At 36.2% G+C, this 21,988-nt stretch overlaps 1 protein-coding gene and 1 long non-coding RNA gene across 7 annotated transcripts in view; one reads left to right on the top strand and one right to left on the bottom strand.

Annotated features, from left to right (window-relative positions):
- Window positions 1-21,988, top strand: part of DNM3 (dynamin 3) — a 682,754-nt gene that overhangs the window by 516,293 nt on the left and 144,473 nt on the right. The window lies entirely within an intron of this gene.
- The window catches only part of LOC110196999 (uncharacterized), a 45,580-nt gene continuing 35,733 nt past the window's right edge, over window positions 12,142-21,988 (bottom strand). The window contains exons 4-5 of the long non-coding RNA XR_013487366.1: window positions 15,736-15,831; window positions 12,142-13,493 (exon numbers count right to left, since the gene is read on the bottom strand). This is a non-coding gene — a long non-coding RNA (uncharacterized LOC110196999). The remainder of the gene's footprint in view (window positions 13,494-15,735; window positions 15,832-21,988) is intronic.

Raw genomic sequence — 21,988 nt, 5'->3', positions numbered from 1 at the left:
TTGTTTCAGAGAGAATCTCAGGGTCAATAAAAATACTGTCCTTTTACAAATATAATTCAATCTACTCTCTTCCTTCCATTCAATTCTAGGCCCAGTCATTATCTACCTATTCAAAGTACATGCAATGATTGACTAAATCTATGGGTTATCTATCCAACGTCACATTGGAGTCTGGACTCTAGGCATTCTTCATTCACTGGCTTATTTCACTGTATGGATATTTAAGTAAAAGTCATTGACTAATGATAGATCTGACTTAAGAGATACTGCAGTGTTTTGGGACTTGATGCAATTAGCACATTACCATCTGCAAATAGGTTCAGCTGGAGAACTTGATCAGCAAAGAATAGTTCTTCCATTTATACTCTGTACTGGATAGCTTCCTGCCAGTGGCCAATACTTTTGGTGAAAATAGTTCTCCCTGTTTTAGGTCTTACTTGATATTAATCAGCAGAGAGCTTTTGGGGGGGGTTTGTTTGTTTTAAATTTTATTTTTAATTTATGGAATAAAAAATCATTTCCATAACTTAGTACAATAAAGAGATGATTGTACATGAAACTATCTACTATGCACAACTTGATATTATTCCTTTCAAATGCACAACAAAATTATCATGTAAATTTCTTCCTTTTTTCTTTTTTTTTTCTTCCTTCCCCCTCCTGCCCTAGAGATGGCTACCATTAAACATAAATGGGTATATACGTAAAATTATTCTATACATGCTTCTTTTTATCAGTTATTTCTCCTGGATACAGATTAACATCTTTCTTCATATGTCCTTTATAGTTAATGTGGGTATTTATAATAGTAAAAATAACTTATTCATTCAAAGCCATTCTTAAAACAATATTGCTGTTACAGTACACAATGTTCTTGATTCTGTTCATTTCATTCTTCATTACTTCATGCAAGTCTTTCTATAATTATTTTTGGTGAGGCAATTGGGGTTAAGTGACTTGCTCAGAGTCACACAGCTAAGTGAGCATTACGTGTATGAGGTCAAATTTGAACTCAGGTCCTCCTGACTCGAGGGCCGGTACTCTATCCACTACACCATCTACCTGCCCCCATGTTCTTCTAAAATCACTGAGCTCATCATTTCTTATAGCACAGTAGTATTCCATCACAATCATATGCCACAACTTGTTCAGCCATTCCCCAACTGATAGGCATCCCTGCAATTTCCAGTCCTTTGCCACCACAAAGAGAGATGCTATAAACATTTTAGAACATATAGGTTCTTTTCCTTTTTCCCTAATCATCTTTGAAAACAGATCAAGTCGTGGTATTGTTGGGTCAAAGGGTATAGGTAGTTCAATAACTCATAATTCCAGATTTCTCTCCAAATTGGTTGGATTATTTTACAGTTCCACCAACAGTGAATTAGTGTCTAATTTTTCTACATCCTCTCCAACATTTGTCACTTTCTCCTTTTTTTCATTTTAGCCAATCTAGTAGGTATAAAATGATAGCTCAAGGTTGTTTTAATCTGCATTTCTCTAATCAATAATGATTTAGAGCATTTTATATGACTATAAATTGTTTAGATTTCTTTATTGGAAAACTGCCTGTTCATATCTTTTGACCATTTATCAATTGGGAAATGACTTGTATTCTTATAGATTTGACAGAATTCTTTATAAATTGTAGATGTGAGACCTTTATCTGATAAACTGTTCATAAAAACTTTCCCCCAATTTTATGCTTTCCTTCTAATCTTAGATATATTTGTTTTATTTGTACAAAACCTTTTTAATTTAATGTAATTGAAATTATCCATTTTGCACCCAATTTTGCCATCTTGTTTATTCATAAATAGTTCACCTATCCATGAGTCTGATAACTAATATGTTTCATGTTCTTCTAATTTTCTTGTAAAACCTCTCTTTATATCTAGGTCATGTATCCATTTTGACCTTATCTTGGTAAATGGTATGAGATATTGGTTTGTGCCCAATTTCTGCCATATTGCTTTCCAGTTTTCCCAACAATTTTTTTTTACCAAATAATAAATTCTTATCCCAAAATCTCAAATCTTTATACTTGTCAAATAAACAGGTTTATTTGCTGCTATAAATTGTATGTTTTTGCTATTCCATTGATCTACCTTTCTGTTGCTTAGCTAGTACCAGATAGTTTTGATAATTACTGCCTTATAATTCAGTTTAAGATCTGGTTCTGCTATTCCTCCTTCCTTTATACTTTTTTTCATTATTTCAGAGAGCTTTTGAATAGTACTATCTGTGTTTTATCTTTCACATGATTTTAGCATATGCATAGGAAATGCCTTTAGGAAATAAAACCTTTAACTTACTTTTTCACCACTAATTCTGTTTTATGAGATAATACTATTAATTTTCTACCATTCCCCTTCATAAGCTTTTACCTGTTTGTTTATATTCTAAGCCCATTTTGTTCTTCATTGCTATATCTCTGTGCTTAACACAGTCAAGTGTTTGCAATTACCAAGTGTAGGCAATTACCTGATCTCTTTTCGACTCCTCATTTGTTTACATTAGTTATATTTTATCCTTAGGAAATTATTATTATCTGTATTATATATTTATTTTTTTCTATTTCCTAGGGCAGGGGGGACCCAGTGTGCATCAGTAGCTTATTATTTGAATGGTCAGACAGGAGATGTTTTAATTGTTTGCCATTATCTTCTCATTTTTATTTTCTAATATAGCATTGATTTTGATCTTTGCTCTAACAACCCTTTTGCTTGCTCCATACAACATATATAGGTGATGCAGCATGTTCAAAAATGTCTCACACATTTTAAGCTTGTTGATTCCTACTTAAGATATGTGTGTAGTCAATTTTAATGTGTGTAATTTCCTATGTTCAGAGCCCCCCCACTATCTTCTTTAAAAAAAAATCTAATGACTATAGATATAAGGCTTCTTTATAGACTAAGTGTTTTTGGTTTCTTTTATTTTTCAGTCCTGAGCCATATTTTTCACCATCCTATCTAAGCCTTCCTTTGAATTTAAACTCACTGAATAAATATGTTGATTTAAACTAGATAGAAGACCTAACTGAAGGAGGCAAAATATGACTTCCTAGTTATTACTATAATATGAAAAACAAATTCTGTGATTGGACTATGGTTCTTGGTGGATATATCTTATTTCAAAAGAAACACGATGCTAAAAGAGGAGTATGGTAGCATTCTATACTGAGAGGTATACTCATGAGGAAATCCAGGAACAAAATAGAGGAAGCATGATAGAGACTATTTGGGTGAAAGTTAATGGAGGAAGAAACAGAAGTGATTTTGTTCTTGAAGTTTCACATTAATATTATACTACCAAATTATGCTACAGACCTCATGGACAGAAAACAGAAATAGATGAGGCATATGCAAAACAGATCACAAGCCTGGCACACAGTCTTGTTGACTGATTATATAGTAATGATGGAGGACTTTAATTATCTGGACATTTAATTGGAGTTTTCTCTGCCAAAAGCAAAGAAGCTATTAAATTCTTGTCTGGCCTTAGAGATAATTTCAATCTTACATGGACAGAGGAACCAAAAGGGAAATTTCTCTGTTGGATTTGATTCACATTAATGGAGAAGATCTGGTTGCTGGAGTAGAAATGATAGAAAACTTAAGGGAAAGTGATTGTAAAAAGCATACTTTTATTCTTTGGAATATTGTATTCTAAGACATCTTCTCATTTTGAGTGGAAATGTTAAGGTCTTATGTGATTCAGACTGTTAAGTTCCTTAGTATTTCAACCATTGCCTTCTCTCCTGTTCACATGGTGCTAAACAAAACTAAAGAAAATAATGAAACTGTATTTGACTGTGCCTCCCACAAATTTATGCTATATAATCACGGCTGGACAGGCAATCCTTTTATATTTCCCTAATTGACTCACTATTACACTCACTACAACAGCTTTTCCCAACCTTTTCAACCTTCCTTTAGCCTCCCATGATTCTCCCTCGCCCACCCTCTTAGCTGACAATTTTGCTTCATTGAAACAATTCACCAAGAGCTCCCTCTTCTCTGCTTCTCATCTCCCATCACTCAGATGCCTTCCTCCACTTTATCTTTCTTCCCCAATATCTCATATGAAGGAGGGGTCCTTTTCCTTGCCAAGGCTAACCTCTCTACATGCACAAGTGATTCTAATATAGCCCATCTTCTCTATCAGATTTCCTCTTCTATCATCCCTAATCTCTCACCAAATTTCAATCTTTCCCTATATGCTGGCTGTAGTCCTGATTCCTGAAAACATGCCAATATCTCTTTCATTCTCAAAAAAATCCTCATTTCATCCATCCATCCCCACTACATATCATCCCATATCACTCCTCCTTTTTATGACTAAATTCTTTGAGAAGGCCATCGACAATTGATGCTTTTACTTCCTTTTTCTCACTTCTTAATTTTTTGCATTCTGGCCTCTGATATCATCATTCAAATGAAATGCTTTCTTCATAATTACCAATGATCTTCTAACTGCCAAATTCAATGGCCTTTCCAGTCTATATCCTCCTTAACTTCTCTTCAGCCTTTGACGTTATCATCCTCTTCTCTGATATTTTCTTCTCTCTAACTTTTTGTGACATTGTTCTCTCTTGGTTCTCCTGACACCTGTCTGACAGTTCCTTCTCAGTCTTCCTTTCTGGATTTTCATCCAGACCACATAGCCCTAATCATGAGTGTCCCCCTGTGGCTCTGACCTAGGCTTTCTCTTCTTCCTTTATAATGTTTCACTTGGTGATTTCATTAGCTCCCATGGATTCAATTATCACTTCTATACAGAAGATTCTCGGATCTACTTGCCCATCCCTGAACTCTCTGCTGACCTTCAATCTCCTATCTCCAAATACCTATTAGACACCTTGAACTGGATATCCTATAGACATCTTAAATTCAACATGTCCAAAATTGAACTCAGTATCTTGAACAAAAATTGTCTACCCTTCCTAAGTTCCCTATTACTTTCAAATATACCACTCTCTTCCCAGTCACCCAGGCTCAAAACTAGGTGTTATCCTCAACTTCTGTCTTTTTCTCACTCCTCATAACCAATATGTTATCAAGTTATATTGATTCTACCTTCAGAACATCCCTCATCTATGCTTCCTTCTCTCTTCTAATACTGTCAACATCTTGGTTCCAGTCTTTCATCACTTCATTCCTGGACTGTTTGCAGTAGCCTAATGGTTGGTGTCCCTGCCTCAAGTCTCTCCCCTCTATAGTCTAATCTCTACTCAGCTGTCAAATTTATCTTCCTCCATGTCATCACAACCCCCATTCAAAAAATGTCATTGGTTCCTTATTACCTCAAGATAAAGTATAAATCCTCTGCTTAATTTTTAAAGCCCTTCATAACCTAAGCACTTCCTACCTTTCCGGTCTTTTGGCATCTTATTCCCTTCTACTCTGCAGTACAATGACACTGGCCTCTTTGCTGTTCCTCAAACACTCTATCCTAACTCTGTGCATTTTTTTCAGAGTGGCCCCTATGCCTGGAGCTGTTCCTCCTCTTATCCAACTTCTAACTTCTTTGACCCTTCAAGCCCCAGATAATATCCCATATTCATCAAGAATCCTTTCCCATTCTTCCTTCATGCTAGTGTCTTCCCTCTGAAATCATCTTCAGTTTATCCTGCATATATCATTTGTAGATAACTGCTTGTTGTCTTTCTCCTCATTGGATTATGAACCTCTTGAGGTCAAGGGTTATTTTTGCCTTTCTTGACATAAAAAGTGTTTAATAAATGCTTCCTCTCTTGATTCTTTCTGGACATTATAGTAATTTTTCTTTGATATACTGGCTTTGGATTTTGGCTATACCATTTCTGGAATTTTTACTTTTAGGGTTCCTTTCAGGAATAAATTAGTGGATTCTTCTATCTTTGTCCTTTAGTTCTAATAGATCAAATATAGGGTCCCAGGCTTTTTAAAATTATGATTTTCATGAAAGCCCAATGGTTCTTAAATGGTCTCCCTTTGACCTATTTTCCAGGTCATTTTTTTATACTTGGCATCTTACATTTTCTTACCTTTTTTTTCAGTCTTGATTTTGTAGTTCTTACTGTCTCATGTAGTTACTAATTTATATTTGTTTCATTGTCATTTTCAGAGTCCATTTCTTGAGTAAGGTTTACAGCTTTCTTCCTCTAAGCTACTTATTTTCCTTCCTTTTTTACCCCTTAAAAGCTTTTATTGCATTTCTTCTAAGGTGTTCATGTAGTTCTTGGGGAAAATCCATTTTTTTCTTTGAGTCTCTGCTATAAAGTTGTTATGCAGTTAAGAGTTGTAATAATTTTTTTTATGGACCTATATTTTCTTTTTTTTTTTTGCTCATCTCTCTAGATTTGTTTCCTGAATTGGGGCCTTGGGCCAGGGCCAGGATCATCCCCTTGCTTCACTTTTTGGTGGAGTGAATAGCCCTCCTTGATCTCTCCTTGTATCACTTAGTTTCTTGCACTGACCTCCACCTCCCAGGGTATGGTCCCCTATATCTTTGAGTTTTAGAATCCTGTTTTTCAGGGCCCTCTCTGTTATCTCAAGACAAAGTGGTATGGACCTCAGATTCTTTGGATCCAGGCTATTCTTGCCTGAGTATTGTGGAACCATGCTGGCATCTGCCTGCTGCTGCTCAGCAGAGCTTTCAAGGTCCCTGCCCTGGGACTTAGTGACCACTTTGTGGTCTCAGGGCAGAGAATATTGTGAGTTCTTAATAAATGCTTGTTGATTGATTGAATGAGCAATCGATTCTCAGGGCAGCCCTTTGCCCTAGCTCTCTCCTGCCTTGGGACATAAAGCTTTACAGTCTTACCAGACCCCAGGCTCTGACACTAATTCACTGGAAGGGTACTATTGCCTCATGGCTGTTAGCTGTCTTTTTATGAAGTTCTGGCATGGAAGAAGTTATTTATTGTAAATTCTTATTAAATCTCTTGATCATTATTCAATCTGGTCTAAACTTCAGGATTTTACCTCAGTAGGTATCCGGGAGCTGGGTAACTTGTCTCCCACTGAATAGTCAACTTGGCAGGAAGTCCCCAACTTAGATTTTAAAAAGAAATGTACAAAACATAGAAGCAAGGCCAAGTAATGGAAGAATATAAGTACATATCATAATCCTCTATAAATAGTGTTAGGAATGCAAAGGTTCAAAATGAGTTGAGGCTGGTAAAAGAACCTAAGGGCATTTAGGGTTCCAAAAAGGTTTTGTTGTTTTTTTAGCTCTGTTGGGGAAAAAGAAAATCAAAGAAAATACAAAACATCTTCTTGGGAGAGAAGAGACAATAACTGACAAGAGAAGTCAATATCCTTCTTTCCTTTTGGCTTCTACTTTCTCTGCCAAGAATGACCTTTGCACTGGAAATGACAAAAAGAAAACTTACTAACAGGGATTTGAGAACCAAGATAAGTAAGATTAAAATAAGAGAGCACCTAGCTGCCTTGGATGAATGCAAGTCATCTAACACAGATGAACTACATCCTCAGGTCCTAAAAGAAGTGGCAGGTAGAACTGCTTAGCCACTTAGAGAGATTTTTGAAAGATCTTGGAAAGCAACAGAGGTAGCACAAGATCTGTGAAGGACAAAAGTCTTGATTTTAAGAAGAAAGGGAAGACAACAGATTATACAAACAAATTGCTTTAGATAATGACTTTGATAGCAGGCGAAATTCAAGAACAGATGTTAAAGAGATGATTAGCAAACATCTAGATAGGGAAGCAGTGATTACAAAGAGGCTACATGGCTTCTCCTGAGCTGATCAGACTGGACTTATCTCCCTTGTTGACAGAATTATTAAACTAGTAAATGTGGAGACTGTTGCAGATAGAGTTTACCTAGATTTTAACAAATCTTTTTTTAAATTTCTAATGAAAGTGGATGAGAGATATTAATTAGACAATAATACAACCAGATAAATTCAGAAGTGTTTGGATGGCCAGACTCAGAATAGTTGTTAATGGTTCAAATGCCAGCATAGCAGGAGCATAGATGGCATGTTCATCAAATTTCTAGACAACAAAATCTGGAAGAGACTGAGAAGGAGTTGTCCAACAGATAGGAGAACATCTTTTATAAATGTTAATCATATATACATACAAGATGCTAAAATTATATATATTTATTTAGAAAATGAAATCTTCAAATCTCTTTTCAAATGGATAAGACTTTCAGTTTACATCTTTTTAAGTTCATCTCATTATTCTATCATATCACCTGTCTCCTTGTTGCCTCTCTAAGAATGATATTTAATTTTTCAATGACATAAAAGTATTAATCTTCTTCCTTCATGGTGATGTCATTCTAAGACTGTTTTGCAGCTTTTCCCCTATAATGTAAGCTCCTTGAATGAAGGGATTATTTAATTCTTTGAATTTGTATTCCTATCACCAAGTACAATGCCAAGCAGTTTGAGTAATTTCTATAAACAATATTGTACCCAGTTCTTTTAGAACTGTGTCCTACTGAGTACAGAAAGGAGAGGATCTTTCCATTCTTCTTAGATTCTAACCTAGAGGTATGCTTCTCAAATTCTGGATGCTTATGTAGCACATTAAATCCCTACTGGAGTGAACTGGGGAAATGGCAAGGGCATTCCAGGAAATTAGAGAGTGTTGTGGGGTTTTTTTATTTAGTTTTTCTTAGCCCCCATTCAACCTTCCTCCACCAAGCATTGTTTGGACACTTCTTTTTATGATTATATAGACAGGTTAATCTTTATACACTCTTCATAGACAGGCTAACCCTTATACACTCTTCAGCTGCTTCACAATGCTGGACCTGAACACAAGAAAAAACAATCATCTTCTTCCTGCATTAAGTCTGTTTTCCATATCTGAATAGCTCAACTGCATATGAAAAGACCAGTAAGACTTGAGCTTGCTCCAATGTACAAGCAGTACCTTTGTGCCCCACTGTTCATCTGCATAAGACCCAACAGGAATATGGCAAGTATGCCTGGTTGGTCATATAAGTAAACCTATAATCCCTCACTGAGGAAAACCACCTCTAATCCAGGTAGAATTGTCCAGCAAGAGAGGTCAGTCCTCTCCCACCTCCTGCCTAGAGGTGATGAACATCAGAGTTCAGGCTCTGAGAAAGTCAAGACAAGGAGTTTCTGCCAGTCCTAGGCTAAGGGTCATGACTTTTGCTGAAAAGAGCACTATAACACTAAGCTAAACCATAAGCTGGAAGTAGGGAAAACTATAGCTGCCCACCAAAAAAATGAACCCAGGAAATCTAGTATATCACTCTATCCAGCAAAAGCACAGCATCCTGTGAAGAGGCCAGCCACAGAGTGATCTGCCCAGCTCAGTCTGGAAACAACTGTCCAATGGCAGACATACCTGCCCAGTCCAATCCAATAGCAGCCAAGTGACCTGCCTGACCTAGCAGCGGCCATGGCCTGAAACGAAGCATCCTACCTAGCCAAGCCAAGTAGCAGCAGAGCCTTGGTGAGGAGCCAGCTCCACTGCAGAGTGATATGCTTGACCGAGACTAACAGCAGATTGACCTGTCCAGCTAAGATGTTACACCCTTTGAATTAATGAAAAGAAACACAAGGGAAGTTGGCCTAGCCATTCTAGATCTAAAACTGTATTATAAAACAGCAATCATCAAAACTACTTGGGACTGGCTAAGAAATAGAGTGGTGGATCAGTGGAATAGGTTGGGCACACAAAACACAGTAGTCAATGACTACAGTCATCTACTGTTTGATAAACCCAAAGACTCCAGCTTCTAAGATAAGAACACACTATTTGACAAAAACTGCTGGGAAAACTGGAAAAAGCATGGCAGAAACTAGACATAGACTGACATCTTACACCACATACCAAGATAAGGTCAAAATGGGTACATGATTTAGACATAAAGGATGAGACTATAAGCAAATTAGGAGAGCAAAGAATAATTTAACTGTTAGATCTATGGAGAAGGAAAGAATTTATGACCAAAGAAGAGATGGAGAACATTATGAAAGGCAAAATGGATCATTTTGATTACACTAAATTTAAAAGTTTTTGCACAAACAAAGCCAAAGCAACCAAGATTAGAAGGGAAGCAGAAAGCTGGGAAAGCATTTTTACAGCCAGAGTCTCTGATGAAGGCCTCATTTCAAATATATAGAGAACTGAGTCAAATTTATAAGAACACAAGTCATTGCCCAGTTGATAATTGGCCAAAGCATAAGAACAGGCAGTTTTCAGAGGAAGAAATTAAAGCTATCTATAGTCAAATACAAAAATGCTCTAAATCACTATTGATTAGATAAATGCAAATTAAAACAACTCTAAGGTACCACATCACACCTATTAGATGGGCTAATGTGACAAAAAAGGAAAATAATAAATGTTGGAGAAGATGTGGAAAAATTGAAACACTAACGCATTGTTGGTGGAGTTGTGCATGATCCAACCAATCTAGAGAGCAATTGGAACTATGGCCAAAGGGCCATAAAACTGTATATCCACTGATCCAGCAATACCACTACTAGGACTATATCCCAAAGAGATCATTAAAAAGGGAAAAGAACCCACATGTACAAAAATATTTGTAGCAGCTCTTTTTGTAGTGATCAAGAATTGGAAATTGAGGGGATGTCCATCAACTGGGGAATGGCTGAACAAGTTGTAGTATACGAATGTAATGGAATACTATTGTTCCATAAGAAATGATGAGCAAGCAGATTTCAGAAAAACCTGGAAAGACTTACATGAACTGATGCTGACTGAAGTGAGCAGAACTAGAAGAACATTGTACACACAGTAACAGCAACACTATGCGATGACCAACTTTGATAGACTTAGCTCTTCTCAGCAATGCAATGATCTAAGACAATTCCAAAAGACTTGTGATAGAAAATGCTATTTGCATCCAGAGAAGGAAATGTGGAGTCTGAATGCAGATACAAGCATGCTATATTTTTCTTTCTCATGGTTTTTCCCTTTTGTTCTGATTCTTCTTTCACAACATAACTAAAGTGGGAATAGGTTTAATGTGATTGTACATGTATAGCCTATATCAGATTGTATGTCATCTTGGGGAGGACAGGACAGGAGGGAGGGGGAAAAATTTAGAATGCAAAATCTTACAAAACTGAGTGTTGAAAACCAAAAATAAATAAATATTTTTTAAAATGAAAAGGGTGAATTCAATACCAAATGAAGAGGAAATTAAAACAATAATTAGGGAAAAAGAATGTTATGCTATTTGAGTAGCCAGCCCAATTAAGCAAGGAGATAGCTCATCTATTACCATTGCCATAACCTGAAGTGAACTTTATGAGGACATTACATGGAGGGAAAAGTATGAAGTCCTGCAACTCTGGAGATCTGAGTCAAATTTATTCTGTGTTTTCCCTAGAAGTATGCCTCACTGCCATTACGATGCAAATGTGTACCCATTCTTTCCCCTATGGAATCTGTGTGCATTTGTAGAAAAATGTTTGTTTTATTTTATCTACTTTGTAACTCCTCTCCTTGCTTACCATTTGAGTAAATGCCTTTTCTAAGAACTGAGTCCACAGGCTGATTGATAAAGAGAAGCACACTGGTAGGGGCTAATGAGCAATAGTGTCAAGGAAGATAGCCAGCCACAGGGTTACCCTTGAGAAAGCAGCAACTACTTTAGGGGGATCCAGTCTACCAAGATCAGTGTGTGTGATGAGTATAAGCATAGAGAGGCACTAAATTTATAATAAAGTTTTACTATACTTGTTGATGGAACCAAAGTGATTTAAGTTTTCATAAATGAATGAAATGATAAATGAAGATATTTAGCAACAGATAACATTTATATAGTGATCTAAGGTTTTTCAGTGCTTAACATACAAAGTAAGTCAGAAGTCTTAGTGCAGTTTTAAGCTTTAATAGAATAAAGCTGCACTAAAACTTTTGTAACATGCTGTATATTAACTCATTTTATCCTCACAACAACCCTAGGTACTATTATTATCCCCATTTTCCTGATGAGGAAACTGATGCTGAAACTAGTTAACTTACTTGCCCAAGATCACACAGCTGGTGTCTGAGCTGGTTTTTTAATTCAGTTCTTCCATTTAACTTTTTGCATCAATGTCATTCATCTCCAGTGCTTGTTGATAAATTAATTACAACAGGGAATGACTCACATTTTTCATGCACTCCCTCTTTATCTTATTTGTATTTTTTTTTCTCCTAGGTGATATATTCCTTGTGCTTGATTGTCAGATACATATTGATGACATCCAGATGATCTTTGGATTATTTTAATCTTTCCAATGCAGCTTTCCATTTCATGATTATTTATGCAACATTCAAGTTTTGAGAAAAACATTTTATTAGTCATTCCATCAACAATAATTTAATAAGTATTTACTATGTTCCAAGCCTTGTTCCAAACTCTAAGGATAAAAAGAAATACAAAAAACAATCCCTTCTCTCAAAGAGCTCACACTGTAATGGGGGAGACAATATAAAACCTACTGTATATAAATAAACTATAGGCAGGATAAATTGGAAATAATCAACAGAAGGTAAAGCACTAGCATTAAAGGGGGGTTGGGAAAGGCTTCTTGTAGAGGGTGGTATTTTAGCTGGGACTTGAAGGAAAGCAGTATATTACAGCATAACTGAGTAACAACTGGAGGGTAAGAAAGGAAATGCTTTCCTTGGAGTTTGTGAAAACAATTCTCTAGGAAGCAGAAAAGTAATAAAATGTTTACAGTACTCTTCCAAAGTGCCCCACCATCAGAGAGGATATAATAGAGGGCAGAAATTTTTTTTAAGTCTTGTTTTTGGCATTATGCCAAGGCTATTTTTGCTCAGTTATGTTAAGCAATTTTCTTAAGTTCATGATATATAGCAGCAATGAGTCTATCTGTACACTACTTAATTGTTCCTTAATAATGTAGCATAATGCTGCTCAATGGATCAGGACAAACAGAACCAAGTAATATCATTCCCAACTGAAACAACACCAGAAATGTAGGTATGCCAGATGGGATTACCTAAAATGGATTCAGATAGCAAAGGTTACAGGGACAAAAGGGCTATTCATCTCTTCCTCCTCCTTAAAGCTAAGATTCATTTTCATCCACTGACATCCCTTAAAATGATTCCTGCTGCTTCCTCATACCCCACCTTGGAAAATCTGAGTGACCTGTCTTTAGAATACTTATTAACATCCAATTATCTCTGATCCAACCTTCACTGTTTTCAGTTTTCTCAACTCATTCTTTAGTATCAGCAAAGAAAAAGTACTACCAGAAATGATATCAGAGGTTTTTTCATATTTTCTCCATGTTTCAAGAGACTTCCTGCAGCAAATTCTTCATTTAGCTATCTACGTGGAGTTTTCTAAGTTATAGCTTCAGATGTCTGGCTCTTATCTTAGCCTTCAGTTGTGGTAAACACAGCAATATCTCTTATATTGTGAAGAAGACAGAATAGGAAACAGCAAGTGAGTTGGCCTTTCATAGGTCCCAAATTCAGTTACATTTGACTAATGGTTCTCTTCTCTGTTGAAGAAAAAGAAAATAAAAGCAAAGTTTTTAAAAGTTAAATTATTCGGTGACTGGTAATGTTTTTTTTTCTTTTTCCCCCCCAAGAAACCGCATACTTGTCCAAGATTCACGTAAAGATTGGTTTGGTGAGGCTGTTTTACATCTGTCAGCATTTTTAGTATAAACTGTTGGTAATACAAATGCCAAAAAAAAAACCAACCCAAAACCCTTCAGTCTGAAATTTGATATACCAGGTCTCAGCCCAGGAGTTTTTACATGTTTTCAGAAAGTTAAGTTCAGCTGTTTTTGAATTAGTAAGATGGGGAAGGGGGAGGGATTCCAATGCACCATTTTAAAACACACTTTTGTTGCAGGGAAAGGGAAAGAATAGGCTTGTAACAAAATGAAATGAACAGACTAGAAACAACTGAAAATATGAGAGTAGCACAACTATTTCCTGTGCATTTTAAAACAGAATGTCTTCATTTGAGCTTTACTAAGTCCATATTCAGTAGGATGGCACACTCAGAGCTCTGCCCACCTTAATGATAGAGATCAGTGTGCCCACCTCTTGGCAGCTGATTAAGTGATAAATTCCAATCCTTCAGCTTCCCTGATCAGCATACAGCCAAAAGAGACTAATGCAATAAACAGTGGTTCACCCAAAGGGGTTGTGAGCCATTAGTAGATTGTGGTTTTGCCTAGCTCAAACATATTTTTATCCTTCTGTCTAAAATGACCACTCTATATACAGCCGTGTGATACTGTACTTCATACTGTTCCATGCTCCTATATAGAATATTTACAATAGGAATATACTATTGAACTTAAAGTTGTCACTACAAATCTCATTGTGAGTGTAAGAATGAACATCCTACCCCCCTTTTTTTGTCTATAATACCAAATTTGAGAGGGTGTAATTTCAAATAATTACTATTGCTTTCAAGATAGAAAATGTATTTCATGAAGCTCTTGTGTTTTTAAGTTGGTTGGTTATTATTTTAATTTTTTTCTTTCATTTACTTATACACTGCTTTTCTGTATTCCTAAAATATTGTAATGTCATTTACAGGAGCATTTTGACTATTAGCAGCTTGTAAGTGATAAATGCTTTGTAATTTTTATTATCCTTTACAATGTCTCTAAATGGTGTTGTTATCCTCATTTTATTAATGAGGAAAACAAAACACAGAGAAATTAAATTAAATACTCAAAAATTACTTAAAGCTCTTCTTTCATCTCCATTTCCAGAGTTGAGGTAGGTAAAAAAACTCAACTCTAGAAATGGAGATGAAAATAGGGATCAACACAACAAATGGTCTACCTGCTTTGTCTATATTTTACCTTTTTAATGTCTCTGAAGAACTGCCCTTGACTTAAATGAAACTCCATTATCCCCAGTCATCTATTGCCTATGTAACCCAGTAACATTTAGCCAATATACAAATGTGATCATTAAGATGGAGAAAAAGATCTTTCTTTGTTTCACTTGGTCACCATTATCTGAAAAATATTTATGGATCATTTGGTTCCGCTATTTAGAGTTGGGTATGGGGGAGTGGAGAGCAGACGATGTACTGAACCATCTCTCATATATATCCTGGGACCATCTTGGTGACTCTTTATCAGAAAAAAAAAAAGAGTTAAGCAAGCTTTCAAATCTGTATATTCCTTGTATAAACATATGAGGGTGGTATGGGAATTTTAATTTTCAACATCATGTAAAACCAAATACTGTGATCTGTTTGTAGCACTGCTGCTTTTGAAAAATATTCATTAACACCCTTCACCTTCCTTTGGGTTATAAAAACTATTGAAACAAATATCAAATAAGTCAATAGATATAAAATGCTTTGTAAACTATAAAATGCTATCTAAATGTGAGCTACTATGTTCAATACTCAAACCTCTTTCCACAATACCATGTCTGCACATTTTTGCTGGACACACTAAGGATTTCCTAAGGGGACTGCATTTTTGGCTGAGGGGCACACAGTGGTGTAGAGACCTCTTATATTGGTGTTCTTGCTAGAACTGAACTTTCGTTTCTTTTAAAAAAGAGAGAAACAGATACAGTTTTAGTATGAACTGTGAAAGGCATGTACTATAATAAATATAAGCTATTATTTCAGAGCATATAAATTGAGGAGTCCTACTAGACACTGGGGTGGGGAGGGAGGGCTCCAATGGTTTTATATCCACTTCATCGATTGCCTTTTCCTCCATATAGAGAAAGTGTTTACTGAAAATGGCTCACCAACAATAGACGGAGTTGTGTGCAGCTTCCTCAGGCACCCCCAGTCTCTCACTCTCAAAAGGGCCATTTGTTACTCAAATCCACTTCCAATTACATCTAAAAACAACAATGCATGACTTAGAATACTGACTTAGTAGAGGGTTAGCCAAAGGAGGAAGGAAGCAGTTCAAGTCTGGAGCACAAGGTTCCTACTGTGTGAAATCAGTGGTAGGAGCTATTAAAATGCCATCTTCATCTCCCTTTCACTTCTCCCCTTCCTCTGCCTTCCTAGCCACCCTCCCCCATCTGCTAATATCCTTATGGAGCTAAGAGGGGGGAAAAAGAAATAATGAATGACTGTATTCCTTGGCACCTGAACCACAATTTCCGTATAGGGACTTCAGACTTGAAAATAGAAGGCTTTAAATCCTGCTAACTTACGTTGTTCTTACAAGAATGTGTGTGTGAATTGAAAACTCCCTGCTATGTGTAGAAAAATGACGATTGAAAATTAAAATCCATACAGATTGTTACTCCTAATTCAGGTGTGTTAGAGACCAGTGGAAAATGTATGTAAAATTATTCTGTTTAGGAACCAAGGTAAATTAGAAATCTTCATAACAATCCCTTCTTAGATAAATATGTTTCAGGATTGAGTTTTCTGAATGGACAGGCTACCTCACTGGCAGCATAACTGTTAGTTTTTGTCAAAGAGCTCGGATTCTGATTTTCACCCTGGAAGCCTGTCAGTTTTCCACTCCCCTTCTACCCTGTCAAAATCACTATGGGACCCCTCATGACCTGACCATGAGGGCTGGTTAAATGTTATTGGGGAGCCTGTTGAAATCTTGCATTGCTAACAGAAGGAGGGATGTCTCTCAGACTGATTCATTGCTTATCACAGGCTAGCTCTAGCTCTCATGTGATTTTCATGAGATACTCCCCCTCCCCCCCAAATTTCTAAGTTGAATTTAGCACTTAGCCAAGTGATGCATTTTTCGTGAAAATGAATAAAGACATAATCCAGGCAAGCTTTCCAAAACCTCATTTTCTTCCTCTCCACTCCCCCACGACATCAGACTGGATATGAAGCAAAGAAAAACCACAGGGTAGCCCCAAATTAATTCAGACCACATGATTCACTCCTATATCTTTCTGGAGAGAGCATTGTTTGTATGTTTGCCTCACCTCGAAAATCTTTTGAAATTGCTAGCTGTGCCCCATTCCTACCCCATCAGAGTGAGGTACCTCACTGGAGCAAATATTAAAAATCTGCTTGGTGTCTGGACAGCCACCCCTTTCTCCCCCTCCCTTCTTTTCCACACAGAGTGGTCTATAAATGATTTACACTGCTGGCTGTGAGTGTTGTTCTTGGCTTTGGGCGCCATAGGCTAGCCAGCCATTGTGTAACTAGATTCTGTCTGAAATGCTTTAGGGCTAATTGCCTCCTTACTTGTAGGCTAAAAACCTCTTAATTTTCATTCCTTTCCAACCATACAGGTTTTTTCAGGCTCTTCAACCTAGTTACTTTTTGTGTTCTAAAAAAGAAATTAGATCACATTCTCATTAATCTACTAGATCAATCTTTTTTTTTTTTAATCTCAGCTTGTTTGGATGGTAGTGGAGGGGTGGTTTAGACCAATTTAGAAATTGTAAGTTCGACAAAATCCAAAACAGAACTTGTTTGCTAAACAACTGATCTATTCTTCTCATGTCTTTTTTTAAAAAGTTTGCTGTGTATATATTTCTTTTCCTCTTGCTCATCCAACAGTCTTTGGAAAAACATTAAGTAGCTTTTGGCAGGGGCTCAAAACCAGCATTGCAGGGAAGGTATTTAAAAGTTCTTTAAGTGCGGACTGTTTGTGTAAGAAACATGAAATGGCTGCATACATTTCTTGTGATGGAGAAGGGCTATATTCAAAATTTTTGTTGGAAATAATGCACAATGATTTCTGTATTCTTTTTCCCTGGGTCCATTTATGTTTTTGTCTCATATGTTTCAGAATGGACTATTTTAATGAGCAGTTTTATGAGCCTAACTATGAGTTCTGCAAGCTCCACATATCTGGATTCCTCTGGGCACATTCATAGCTTCAAAACACAGAACCTTCACTCTTCTTACAGATAAAGTTCAAGACTTTCCTGTAATCAGCATTGGAAGTGGGGGTGGGGAGGAGGGAGATAGTAACAGATGCTTTCATTGACTAACCAAAGCTATTAAAATATTTATAAAATACTTTGTGGTAGCATCCTAAATTTTAAAAAAATTATAATAGCTTACTGTCATATGCAAATGCAAAATATTTTATACCATTCGAGTCTCACAACAATCCTGTAAGCTCTGACCACTGAGCTTTAGATTTGAAAGGGAGCTCCAAGGCCATTTATTCTAACCCATACCAGACCAAGAATCTCTCTAGAGCACACCAAATAAATGGCCATCCAGCTTTTGCTTGAAGTTGTCTATGATGAATAACATACTACCTCTGGAAGCAGGTCATTCCTGTTTGTATAGTCTTAGTGCTCATTCTTCTGCTTTCCAGAGTCAAGTAGAGCAAGTTTAATCCTTCTTTCATGGAAGACAACTCTTAAGATTCCATGAAATCTCTTCTTTAAGCTAAACAATTTTATAGTATTCTTCCACTGCTCCTCATGTGGCATGATCTCAAGAACCTTCAGCAGTCTAACTAGCCTCCTCTGGAGATGAGCTAACTTAGAGATATGCTTCCTACACTGTTGCACCCAAAACTGACTGCAGCACTCTCAGGGTTCAACTATCTTTTCTTCATGATTGGTTTTACACAACCATTTATCCCAATTTCATATTTTGAAGTGACACTGCCATGTTCTCCTCTTCATGGAATACTGAGGTCAGTCAGTTGTTTTTCAGTCATGTCTGCTCTTCATGACCCCGTTTGGGATTTTCTTGGCTAAGCTAATGGAGAGGTTTGCCATTTCCTTCTCCAGCTTGTTTTACAAATAAGGAAACTGAGACAAACAGTGTTAAATGACTTGCCTAGGGTCACACAGCTAGTAAATGTCTGAGGCCAGATATCAACTCAGGAAGATGAGTCTTCCTGACTCCAGGCCTGATACTCTATCAACTCTGCCACCTTAGTGGAGTTTAAATATTGAAGTACCACTATCATCACTGATGTTTTAAAATAGATCACTATAAAAATGCCCACGGATGTGATCCATTCTGTAACTTTGTGTTCTTCTTCTGGCTTCACCAATAAAGGATCTTGGTTCTCACAGTAGGTTCATTTTTCTCCTTGAATGCTTTACATCTTTATGTTAATTTCTGTCATCATCCTCTGTAATGTTTTACAAATTAACTTATACTTTAAACCAATATTACTCCCTGTTTCCATGGATGCTTGGCAATGGAATTAGGTATTTACTGTCGGAGGCAGTTTCTGAACTTCATTTCTTCACTTCTGTCCATTTCCCTTTTTCCAAAAGTGACTTGATCAAAGAGGTCAGGTTAGAACTCTTATACATGTATACCTTGTCTTCTCATTATCCATTCTTCTAATTTGGCATGGATAATACTAGCCTCCTTCCATGTCTACTTATGGTCCAGTGTCTTTCTGTGAACCTCTCTAAATTGTCTCTCCCATCTAACTGTTTTAAAGGACAAACCAAAGGTTCAGCTTTTGTGAGGGAATTTGATTATTCTTGAGGTTTGGGCAAATTTATCTACATATGGCTACAGTTTGAAGCTATGAATGTGCCCATGCTGGCCCAAAGGGCCATCACATTGTCCAGGAAATTCACACTTTGTCTAGGACAGGGTAGAAGAGACTTACCTGATTCCTCATGGTATATCTAGACATGCCCACAACAGAAGCTATTGCTTACCTGTTTCATTTGGCATATATATTCTCCTGCCTGGATAATTAGGTGAAGAGGAATAAAAGATGGTGAATGCATCTTGTCTTTTTTAAGATAATGTAGATTCACCAAGTTTTAGCCTTAGTTGGAATCATAGAAGTCATTTTGCCCGACTTCCCATTCATTCAAGAATCGTAGACTCAGGTCTTGGACCAGGAAGGGACCTTAGAAGTCATGTAATCATAATAACAGTTGATTTTTATATAGTGCTTTAAAGTTTGCAAGTTGCTTTACACAGCATTATCTCATTTAATCCTCACAATCTGATCCTTGTGAGATAGGAAGTATTACTAGTAGTCTCATATTATTCCCATTTTACAAATGAGGAAACTGAGGCTAAGGTGGTTTACCTAGGATCACCTATCTAGTAAGTATCTGAGGTTTGATTTGAATCCAAGTCTAAGATCAAATCTAATAGTCTATCTACCATCCCATGCTATTAAATCACTCCTTCATTTAACAAGTGAAAACACTAAAGACAAGAAGAGTTAAGTGACTTACAATGTTGACCTAATTGTCTTAATTTTGCTTTCTGAACAGATTATATCTTGTATTAATCTTCTTTTCAGGATAGATATTTTCCTCATATAACCTGATTCCCAGATCTCTCACCATTCTGTTCAATTTTCTTTGGACTCATTATATTTGGCCAATTTCCCCACTCAAATATTATAACAAATATTTAACATTGAAGCAGTCTTCTGAAGGTGGTGGTAAGGATTAACTGTAAGCAATAAAATAAATGGTTGAATCCAGGCATATTATAAGAAGTCAGGCATAATGTTGCCCTAGTAGACTCGTGGTGTCTCCAACGCCAATCTCCAGGCACACCCAGACAACTTGACTTGGCATGCTTCCTCTGTGCCCTGACTCTTCTCCATCTATAATGACCTATTCCAAAAATATTAATTCAGTTCTTTCATTATATCTCTCCTTTGCTCCTCCCTGTTAAATGTGTTTGATCCCATTTTAATCTCTCTCATCAAATATATGCTGTAAGAGCATTCACACAAAGTGAAAGAGTTTTTTTTAAGCCATCGAATCTTTGTACCATGTAAATATTGATTTGTCAGCTTAGTCTTTTTAAAGTATGGCTACTTATGTACCTTGCTTAAATTTCTTTTGCTTGGTGAATTCACATGAAAAACACTCTGCTCATTTTTTATCTATTTGGTAAGAATGAGTATTGCTGAAAGTTTTTATTCATGAATAGTTAAGCTAAATTTTGCAGAATATACTAATTTGACATACAAACAAATTTCCTTTCCTTTACAAAATATAATATCATAATTTTCCCTTTAATTTCCCATGGACAAGGCATTCTTCCTTGCTTTACAAAATTTAAACTTGGAGTACATAAAAGGCTTCTTCCTAGATGCTTGTAAAATTTATTACTTAATTCTGAAATTCTGGAGCCTGACTATTACTTTTCTATGTGGGAACATATTTGGGGCTTTCTTTATCAGTGATCTGTGGACTCTATTGAATTTTTTTGGTTTGTTTCTCTGCTATTTCAAATATTTCTGAAAATTATCTTGTATGATGTCCTGAGGCATGTTATTCAGACTTTTTATTTCATCTTAATTTTTCTGAGAGGCAACCAGAAAGACTTAGTTTTTCACTCTACATTCTGTCTTCAAGGTCAGTTGCTTTGGCTTTCAGAAATATGAGCTGTTCTACAATTTTTGCTCTTCTTTGATTTTGTTCTGATGTTCTTTGTTCCATCCATCTCTACATTTTTTAATTCAAATTCTGATAATCTCTTGTTTTCAATAGTTCATCATTTTGGAGAAATACATAAGCCTTTGATTTTTAAATCCTTTCTTGTAATCTTTAATTTCCATTTCTAATTATGATCCTTATTTATTCTTTTTAGTCTTTTGTTGACATTCTAACCTACTTTGGAGGTTCTTCCAGTTGCTGTACTGTCACTTCTGTACATTGCATTTTTTCTGACAATATTTCCCCTCGCCTTGAGATTTTCTCATCGTTTTGTTTTACTATGTAGTATCTCTTTTTTGTACCAGGTTATCTTAATTATTTTTTCAGTCTCTCTTCTGATAATTCTATAGGATTTTTCTTATGATTAATTCTTTTCTATTCCCTCAGTGTTTTTGGCATTGTTCTACTACTCTATTTGGTACGGTCCTTGTTATTTTGAAGTGATGGGAAGCTAGGTTTAAATATGACCCTTCATTTAGCTATTTTTCCAGGTATCTTCCCATTTCTTGAATAAATTAACAAATATAACATGAGATGGAGAGAATCAAAGGATCATTACTTTCATTAAGACTCATTCACTCAATTCAGTGAATATTTATTAATCATACATTTTGTACAAAGCAACATAATCCCTACCATTAAAGAATTTGCGATC

Source organism: Phascolarctos cinereus, unplaced genomic scaffold (genome assembly GCF_003287225.1).
Source record: "Phascolarctos cinereus isolate Bilbo 61053 unplaced genomic scaffold, phaCin_HiC Scaffold_5;HRSCAF=322, whole genome shotgun sequence".
Classification (NCBI taxonomy): domain Eukaryota; kingdom Metazoa; phylum Chordata; class Mammalia; order Diprotodontia; family Phascolarctidae; genus Phascolarctos; species Phascolarctos cinereus.
Note: the sequence above shows the minus strand (reverse complement) of the source record. Positions and strands in the feature narration are given on the sequence as shown.